The following is a 10,877-nucleotide window of genomic DNA, read 5'->3' on the forward strand; positions in this document are numbered from 1 at the left end:
GGCTTGATGCAAGAGGAAAGATTTTCACTATGGTCTGTCTTAAAATTGCCTTTGTGTTATGTTCATTTTATGTTCTGCATATGTTCCTTACTTTTACAATGTTCCTAGAGAGATTTCAAGAAGGAGAAATTACACAGAAATGTCAAAAGTTTCGTATTGAGACATTTGATAATTAGAATCCATAGAGGATAGGAGAACTGGACTCTGTCTCATTAGATGTGGCTGGTGAGGTTGAAGAGCCAGTGGAAGCTGGAACCTCCTGTTAGAACAACATGACAGCAAAAAGAAAAGAAAAGAAAAGACAAAACAGCTGGGAACGTGAAAATGACAGAATGACTTTAAATTTTAGGGAAAAAAGATCCGACGTGAAGATAGTATAAACACTAACAAGAAGGACGTCACAGGACATGAATGAGAGATAGAAAAGATCCTTAGTCTACTGTAGTCTGACTCCTCATTATCCTAATTACAGAACAATGGACAGTATATTTACAATTACTTTATGTCCATCATCAAAAATAAAATCCTTTGTGTAATGTAAAGTTTTCCTTTGTTGTATGAAGCAGAATACTCTGGGCTCTCTGTTCCAACCAGCCATCTCCCGTGCAGAAAACAGTTAACATTTGAAGCTAACAGTTTGGTGCAGCTGCTGTAAAAAAAAAGGGGGGATTCATCCATAGGAATGAGGACGCTAAGGATAATAGACAATGGGTTGCATTGCTATATGTAGGTTAATACTGTGTACAATTTTTGTTTCTCAAGATTCTCTTTAAACCGGTATTTCCAGTGCATATAGTATCCATTACTCCATAAAGTATCCATATAGTATCCCCTATGTTATACTCGTGTCATAAATAAGGTTTTTAATTTAACAGAGGGATCTTCTTTAAATGTCTGTTAGTGTCGGTTTGAACAGTTTTGTTTCAATTAGGGCATTTTAAATCTTCTGCAGAATGCAGCTGCTCCAATTAGAAAGCCAGAAATAGAGAGAGACACCCTCTGAAAACACTGGAAAGGGCAAGAAAAGGCCACTCTATCCCAATAACAGGAAGGTACACCCATGGTCACAGCCACTCACTGAAGGTCATGTTGCAAGTAAATTACTAATCGGACTGTTCCTGCATCTCACCTAAAAACCTTCATCAGTTACTGAGTACTGAATTCCCCCTGCCCCAACCGTACCACGGTGACACTCCATGAGCGCTGCGCCCATTCACTGTCTTTCAGTTTTATGCCACCATCATCAGTATCTATGTAGCTGCTGCTTCCACGTTCTTTAGCAGCAAATATGACTTGCAATGCATTTATCAGCTTTCATTTGAAATTATAACAAAAGGGATTCTATGATAAAAGCTTTTTATTTTCATATCTTGGAAACCAAACAACACAATACTACTTTTTGGTGCAGCAAGAAAGTGAGGAGTTGCTGTGATTTGGTATAGCTAAGGTTTATTTAGAAGAAAACCCAAACAGTTAAGAATTTACTTCCAAGTTCTTACCTGCCAAATTGCAGGCACCAGAGGACGTTCCCTCTTACCCTGTTGTGTTAAGTCATTTGAGTGAGTGAGTGAGTGAGTGAGTGAGTGAGTGAGTGAGTGAGTGAGTGTGTGTATATCGGCATGAAGGATCGTCAAAGAGTAAGTGCAATGAGAACACAGTAACATTGTATTGTTTGTAGATTATAAAAATCTAATGAGGAAAATTGGACTTATGTGCAAGTAGGTGACAGTTACTTAAGCCGTCTCAACCCCAATTGAGACAGTGAACATTACTAACACCAGAGGTGAGAATGGGCAGTGAAAAAAAACTGACACGATCATAAACTCTGAAGTATTAATGGTGGGATGTTGAATACAGAAAAGTAAAGCACTGATTCTGCCTAAAGAAGACTGCAAGGTTTGAGACATGTTACAATCCAAAACAGTTTCTAATCCAACCCTTTTTTGTGTGTTCTTCATGCGGTTAAGTGCCTGAATTTGTGCACATATTTATATTATATTTTCTCACTGTTCTGCATTTGACTTATTTGTATTATCACTGTGCAATTTGGGGCCTTTTTTACCCAAGGTGAGTTCCAAAAATGTAACATTTACTCTCCACATAATGTGGTTGCAGTTACTGACATTGCATACATCTAAAATGTATTTCTTAGGAAATAACAGCAGTATCTTGATATATATATAACAAAGTTCTACAGCCATGCTGTAGCTTGTTAGCATCCTGACACAGACTGTTGGAAATGCCATTATTTTCTGCAGGACTTTGCTCATGAACCAGAGTACTGGAATTTCAAAGGAATCCATTTAACAGTTCAAGACATTTCAATAGAAAGCAAAAATGTCAACCTCATGTTGGTGCTAGAGGGAATCACAAAACTCATTGGGACACATCACCCGTGCACCATGGTTAATAATAATAACCATAAGTTTATTTATAAAGCACTTTTCAAAAACAATTTACACAGTGCTTTATAAAAACATAAAAGCAAAAAGAAAAATTACAACATAATGTTAAATAAAAGTACAGAAATAATCACAAGTGCTATTAAAACGTAATTGCACTAAAACACAGTAAAAACATAAAACCATAGAACTGTTCCAGTGAATGTAATTCTAAAATCAACAGATTTAAAAGAGGAAAGAGCTAGCCTGCCTGATCTCCTCCTACAGGTTGTTCCAGAGTCCAGAAGCCCTGACTCCAAAGGCTGGGTCTCTTCTGGTTTCTAGCCTCAACCTAGGAATTACTAACATACCTCTGCCGGAGGATCTCAGGCTGCATTCAGGCTCGTATGGCATTAGCATGTCAGAGATATAAACAGCCAACCCCAAGTGTGCCTTAAAAGTAATCATTAGAATCTAAAAAATACAGGTAACCAGTGTAGGGATACTAAAATGGATATTATTTGAATTACTTTATTTGATTTAGCAGTGTTTTAGCAATCTTGCTGAAGCATTCTGGACCAAGTTTGAATAGGTTGTATTGGATAAAAAATGAATACAGCAAGTTGAAGTAATCTAACTAGGATGTAATGACAGCATGGAGGACCTAAAACTGTACTTGATATACCTACCCAATGCTTAAGACTTTCAACTGAAGTCACATGGTTAACTGTATCAAAAGTAGAAGTGCTGTCAGTGCTATGACCTGCCCTAAATCCTGTCATTTATCAAAGAGCCTGTTGCCATTCATATAATCAGCGACTATTCTTTCCAAGACCCTGTCCAAGAAGGGAATTTAGATTTTGGGCAGATTGGTCAGGAGATGCAAGAGACGGTTTTTTGAGAATTGGTTGAACTAAAGCTAATTAAAAATATTCAGGCACTTGAATTAATAAAGGCTAGAATAAATGGAGAGATTGAATTAAATATTTCTTTGAATAAATAAGGTGGAAGAATGTCCAGTGAACAGGATGATGATTTCATTTTAGTGATGATATTGGTAAGATGTTACCAAGGTGCGGGGTGTGTTACAACAAAGGTCAGCAAGAGGCTTGGAGGGTAGGGTAATTGGGTTCCTAACAGCCTGAACCTTATTAGAGAAAAATGATCAAAACTTCACATTTTTTTAAGTGAGGGCTCAATAAAAAGTTCTCTACATAAAAAATTATTTTGTAAACAACCCCTGGATAAGACCAGATCTGGGGTGTGGCCCCTATTGTAAGCAGCTTCAGATAGAGCCCTAAGATTTTTAGGTGACTCAACAAAATCAGTTCTAGAATACCTAAAACTTATTTTTACACAACACCGCTAAGCCACCCCATGCCCAGTAACTCTAGGCTCAATAAAGAAAGTGCAACCTGGTGGACAGTATTCAACAAGTGGGACGTGTCACCAGCAGACAGCTGAGTTTCTGTTAACAGAAAAAAGCAATGAGATCATTTTGCATTTCAAAAGATTTGCTAGCTAGTGACTGGACACTGATAAAGCAACACTAACGTGTCCAAATTGATTATTAGCAGTCAGTATGTGGCTGCAGTGAGCAAGGCAGAGATTACCCCAATTAACAGATTTGTGAGGTACGGTAGATTAATATGTGGCCTGTTATTGAGAGCTTCTGTGATGCCAGATACAGGAACAGGATTAGGAGCTTTGTGTGGGGATAGTTAGTCACCTGATATGCCACTAATGTGTGTGATGATTCTAGTTTCTAGTAGGCTAGTGCCCCTCTCACTGGGTTGGAGGTTATTATTTTTGAAGAGATCTCTCCTTGCCCAGAATGAATCAAAATAACTGATGATGACATGGCCAGTTACTGGTCATGTCAGAGCAGAAATTCTACAGTCTAAAGGTCAGTGTCATTAAGACGTCTGAACTCACAGCCTTTCTTCAGTGTGGGAATTGGAACAGAAAAAAGATACTGTTTACCCAGACTTTGAATCGTTTCTGCAAGTAACTCAAAGTTACGATGAGTGGACATTAGGATGAAGGTCCAGGACAGAAGTGCTGTATTCAACAATATCCAAAGTGCTACAAAAGAATCTGACAGTGGGAGGGCATCCTTGTCACCCGCTGGGTTAGACAGAGACAGAGGGCTATAAACAATACATCCATTGTTCTCCAGCATTAGGGCCGAAGGAGTGCCTGAAATTAACACCAGGGGCACGTTTATCCCCAACAAAACGTTGCAAAATGTTTATTTAAACAGAAAAGGTGGTGCTTTGAAAACCCTGTTATGTCATGCAAGCGTTGCAACTATGGTAGCTGAGAAGGCAATTCTGTGCTTTCATTTTGGAAGTATTTTCAGGGCCTGAGGAAATCAGTTTAAATATGTCTTTAATACTACAAAATACGCTCAATGATACAGTCACTGCCCTTGCTGTCCAGAATAGCAGAGAACACCCCAATCGTGTAAAGGGGTAAGTGGAAACTTTGCTTCACAATTATACTGATCCAACATTTGCCTCGCATCTCAGGATGACAAGGCAAACATTTCTGGTGAAGGATAATCTACTTCTTACCTTTGAGACTGGGGTACCATCTATATGAGCTACTTATTAGGCCTATCATTATTGCTGATCACTGTTGTTGTGATATGATATTGTATTATTTATCATTATATATTTAGAGGAATAAAGTGAAGTAGAAAAGTTTAAGTGTCAGTCCAAAGTGGTACAAATACAGTATGTCTTAAAAGCACATTGCAGATGACTCTTAATAGGTAGGCCCATGTGATTCAAATATAGCCCACAGTACATTTATTTGTTACATTACTCATACTGCCTAGCACATCTTCCTAAGGAAAAGAAATGCACCAGAGGCACTGTAATTACTAAATAAAATGTAGACAGACTTTAATAAGGTCCAGATCTATATGCTTATGCTCTTATTATTGGAGATGCTCTGCCTTTGATGTTAAATAAGCATGTGCAAACAATATACTTGTGAATGTATTTTGATGTTACTTAAGTACAATTCCCATAATGTATATAGCTGTATGTGAATGAGTGTGTATACGACAGCCATTATAAAAAGATTTGTGTCAGCTTGTTGTATAGTATCATAAGGGTGTAGAGGGGTGTGGCATGTACTTTTCCATAGGCCCTCTGTGAGAAAGTTGTTCCTTTCTCAGTAAACTTAAAACTGAAACACCCCAAAGAAATTGCTGTGTTCCATTTGGTTGCTGGCAAACTAAGACAGCTTCATTGGTGTTGCAAACCGGTTTGCATTGTCAAAAGGAACCTTGCATTATGTTTTTTCATACATTTGCAATCTCCTGTCTGAACTGAAGAATGAACACATGTGCACACTGGCCCACAGAGGATGAGGTTGCCAACCTGGCAAAAGGCTCTCAAGACACAAATGGCTTGGCAGAATGTGAAAATAAGTCCCATATTTTGTTTTAAGATGTTATTCCTTTCACTCACCATTTCCATTGCTTGTATTTGGAGGGCCCTGAGTTCCAACATCTGCCTCCTCTGCTCACTGACCTGCTGTTCAAACCCCGGGTTGCTTCAGATGTGGACTTGTGCTTTCTCTTTTTGCCACGTTCTGCTGATGGTTTAGGTTGTGCATTTGATGGTTGTGACGTTGATGGTCCTGAACCAACTGGGTCTGATGAAGATCCAGAGTAGAAAGAAAAAATATTAAACCTAGTAGTCTCAAAATGGTATTGGTCAAGACAGCAAATGTTAATTTTCCTCCGACAAATACATTTTGCCGTTTTCACATGGACTCAAACATGTCTCCATCTACTGTAAATGATAGTCATGTGCAAACAAAGCTACTTCAGACATCCAGTTAACCGAGCTTCAAGTTACCTTAGCCACACAAAAGCCATCCTTCAAATAAAAAGGTGTTAGCAACACTACCAAGTTACCCAGTAAAAGTAGATGGTAACATTAGAGCTACTTTGTATCCAACATGGTGGTTGGTAATATGACTAAGGGCATTTGATGACATCACTGAGTGACCAAAAACATACTACTTAGATCCAATGTATAAGATTTAAGAAGTGCATGAAGGTAACAATTTCTTTTCGATTAACAAACTGCACTCAACTCATCTGTTGGTATAATTCATGTTGATGTGGCGCTAAGAAAACATCTACAATTAAAAATACCGAATGGCCTGGAAAATCACCAGCAAATGATGACAGTCTAGACCGTATCCACACTGGGTTCATCAGCCAGGAGGTCCACCATTGAGGAGAAGAAGACCCAGCTGCTGGCACCATTTCCAGGCTTCTTATTGTAATCCACTATTGTTTTGTAACTAATAATAGAAACCCAGTCGTAGCAAATGACTTCAAGTTGCCCTAATTCCAACAAAAATGCCAGTACCAAAACAAACCTGTGTTTTAACTGTCTGAACTTACTGTGGCATGCTTCTGCACCAAAGAAGTATCCTTCAGCCATTTGCCATTTACAAGGCTGCTTTGTGCACAGGCATGGCTCTGTATCTACATCACACATTTAATTAGATTAGTAACAGAAAATATAGCAACGCTAAAATTGTGTTAGGAATCAACTTCAAAAAAAAGAAAAAGTACTTCTATGCCTTTGTTGGCGGTTTGAAACTGGTGCCCACTTTGGAGTAGTGGCAGGTGACGGTCCAGCAAGAGATAAATTCAGTGGTGCAGGAGCAGGAGACTTCACATACTATACAATTGAATACATCAGGCTGCAGTGGACGCATTTGTAAAGGACTTTAATTGGATCCATTGTGCACACTGCCTTTTTTTAATACAGCAGGATTTATATACACGTCGCTGTTGATTGGGTAATCCCTCCGACACACCCACCAAATGAGAGAAAACATACATCAAAGCACATTGCACACTGTTGTACACCATTTCAAGGAAACTTGTTCAACTCAAAAACGATGCACATCCTTTTGAGATTGAAGGTGCCCCAGGCTCCAATGCAGCCACGAGACAAGTTGAGCCTCCCTCTGAAGGAGTTAATTGATCACATTCAGTGGCTCTTACCCAAATACAGGACACAAAACACAGTTCAGAAACAATAACTAAGTTTATTGCTGACTCAGCAGAGAGACTAGAGGAGGTGTGGGGGTTTTTGGCCGAGGGGCTGAGGGAAGCAGGCAGTAGAGAGAGAAGGAGCTGTGAGGGGAGCAGGGAAGGCGGCAGTCCTGGAAGCCGGGGAATGGGTAGATGATTGGGCAGGCAGGAAGGGTCTGGAGGGGCAGAGGGAAGCAGGTTGCAGATAAAGAAGGAGCCATTTGACGAGCAGGGAATGCAGCGGTCTTGGGGAGCCGGTGGGGTTTTGAATACTGGAAGGTGGCAAGGCAAGCAGGAGATCTGTAGCATGGCAGTCTGATAATCTGGCAGGCAAGCAGTGATCCTGAACACAAGGATACAAATGATAACATGAGGCAGGAAGGGAAAACAAAACAAAACACTGGAGTATCTAACAGACTGGTAAAAACAACCGTCTGGCAAAGAGTTGTTTCTAGAACTGGGGAATATATACTGCTGATTTGATGAGCTGATGGACTGTAGGTGTGCTGGCTGATTGGCAACAGGTGGCTGAGAGAGAGGGCGAGAGGGAGAGGAAGGAGCGCCACACTCTAGACGCAGACACACACACACACACACACACACATTCAAACAGACAGATGGGAAAGACAGAAAACACAAGGAAAACACTAGAAACACAACGGAAAAAAACTGGAGTCACGAACTAGACCGTGAATTTTTTCACATCTAGACTACATCATACCAGGTGTCAGTCTAAAACCACTATACTTAAACTGGTCAAATCTGGACTAGATTATCTCAGAGAAGCTAATGACTCTTGAAAACACAATTTTGGATTTGGGAAACCTTTATTCTATTTATGGAAATGCAAAAAAAAAAGGAGTTTTCCCTGTTTTTTTTTATTCTACAGAAGTCTATAAAAGTCCACATCTCTCCATTCCATTTGATTCCTATGAAGATCTCTCCTTTCTCACTTCAAAACAAAAGTAGGAAAGTTATTTTTACCTTTTGAAATACAATCAAAACATTTTCATAGATTGGTCAGTTTCTTAATTTACTCTTCAAATTCTTCTTTGAAACAAAAATTACTGTTGTACTCTACTTTCCTCTAACTGGGAACGGTCAGTTTCTCCCAATGCTTCTGCCAATGTAATTTTCTTCACTTTTGACAAAGCCTTTACTGTGGCCTGTGTTAGAGACATAATTTAGCCATTAGTGTGCTTGCTCTTCATTTAAGCTACATATGAAGACATTTTTATGAAAAGCTTTCTTTCAATGCATTGTCACAATTCTCAGCATTTAATTTATAAATCATTTAATTCATCTGGTTCACCTGTCCACTAACCTCGGCCATCATTTTAAACCCCGCTCTTCTTCTCCTGCCCACCAGTTGTCCTCGTTGTGTTTCTGCCTTTGACAGTCACCTGACCTCACAGCAGCTTGCAGACATGATCTTCATTACTCCATTATCCAAACAGTTTACACTGAAGACCTGCTGTAGTCTAGTCATTTGCCACACTGTGCATTGTGTCTCGTACTCGTAGCGAATCTGCCTACCTGCAGTTGTGATTTCTAACTTGTTTTTTTAGCTTTTTGACTGCCTGCCCTTGACCTTTTACCTGCTTAACCTGTTGTTGTCCTGTGTTATGCCTGCTGACAAGGTAAACGTTTTTAATGCTCCTGCTTTTTGAGTCTGTGAGTCTGCTTTTGGGTCAAAAGCAGTATTTCTCAGTTTCCCATATTCTTACTGTCACTATTGCTGGAAAGTAATGCTGCAACTTTTGGTTGCATTCCTGATCTAACTACTGCTATTACTATTATTTTAAGTACTTAATGAGCCCTTTAACTACTACTTTATCCTCCATATCTAAGTCTGTCTTGGCTCCTTTATGACTGTCATTTGCACATCCCACTTTTGTCTCAATTTCCTTCTATCTGTCTCTCCCTCTTACACTCTGTCTCCACTTTTCCCTGTTCCTGAGTTTCTGTCCATCATAGTCATATGCATAGCTTCCACCCTGCCCCTGTTGTTCTTTATCTTTCATTTTACTTTTCCCTTTCTACTTCCCTTGTCCCCCTATTTTCTTTTTCTTTTTTCCCCAGTTTTATGTGCTTCTCAGGTTTACTTGTCTTTTGCGATTGATTCTCACTGCCTTTCCTTCTCTTTTTATGTCCTTCCTTCCTCTCTCCGTTTTTTCTTCTGCCCCTCCTTTCCATCTACCCCTCACCATTTTGTCATTTTATATCCTTTCTGTTCCCAATAGAAAGCACACACTGACAATACAGATTTAGTGCAGACTTGTTTACAGTGTATGCCATGTATAAGGCAGGAGCAACCTGACCTGAGACCAAGTTTTTCTCAAACCAAACTACTTTAATCCATCAAATTCATGCATTGGGCAAGTTGTTCCAGAGGAAGTGGAGTGGCGTGAAGGTGAGAAAAAAATGTTATTATGACAAGTTTACATAAGTGTAAATATTGATACCAAGATATCTAATGTAGCCTGTTGTTATTGTTTAGATGAATTGTTTTTTTTATTTTTCAATTACAAAGTAAAGATTTTTTTGATGTTCTTAAAATTTACAAATATGTAAATACATATTTAAAAATACATTTTATAGAATAAGAAAAATACATGTCTACCAGGTTTAATCTTAACCACGAATAATTTATTTCTCTACCATACTTCGTCTGTTCATGGATCGAAGCTGAAACTGCTTTTGCAAAGTATTTCCACTCTTGTGATATAGTTTAGTAAATTTAAGCATGATGGTGTGTTTAGCAGAAAACACAAAGCTGTACATATGAAAGAAAATAACTCCAGGAGATTGCAACTTTATCACTTATGCAGTTTCTGTCTAGAAATTGGCAACAGACTCAGTACAAAATGTCTATTAAATGTTTAATTTGTGTTCTTTTGAGTACCTTTTCATATATTACATTATATTGAATTGTGATACATCATCAGTGGGTCAGGTTAAATGTATGCCTCTCAATTTGGTCATTTGTCTTTAGCTACAAAGTTTTCTTGATCTGGACCTGGTCCAATATGGTCTAGATGTGAAAAAAGCAGTGAAATCTCCTTTATTTTGCATTTTCACCAATAGAATAAAGATTCCAAAAATATTAAAGTGGGTTTCAGACAGCGTTAAGACTTTATCCAAAGTGTCTAACACAAATTCACAACAGTAAGAGGAGCAAAAATGGGAGGATTGCTCACTCAGCGCTGTAAGTATATCTCTCCCTTAACTTCCGTCTAAGGGAAGGCCTTGGAGGCCTGGGAGGCCAAATCAGCATTGTGATGCAGCCTGCCAGTAAATCGGCAAACAATTCTGGGAATTGGCAAGACACAAAGCAGGTTCAAAAAAGCAGTTTGATGTCACAAGCCAAGTAAAACTAGTTTCTAAAATAAGAGTAAAAACCAGCACTTGAATGATGTATC

The sequence above is a fragment of the Xiphias gladius genome, chromosome 15 (genome assembly GCF_016859285.1).
Source record: "Xiphias gladius isolate SHS-SW01 ecotype Sanya breed wild chromosome 15, ASM1685928v1, whole genome shotgun sequence".
Taxonomy (NCBI): domain Eukaryota; kingdom Metazoa; phylum Chordata; class Actinopteri; order Istiophoriformes; family Xiphiidae; genus Xiphias; species Xiphias gladius.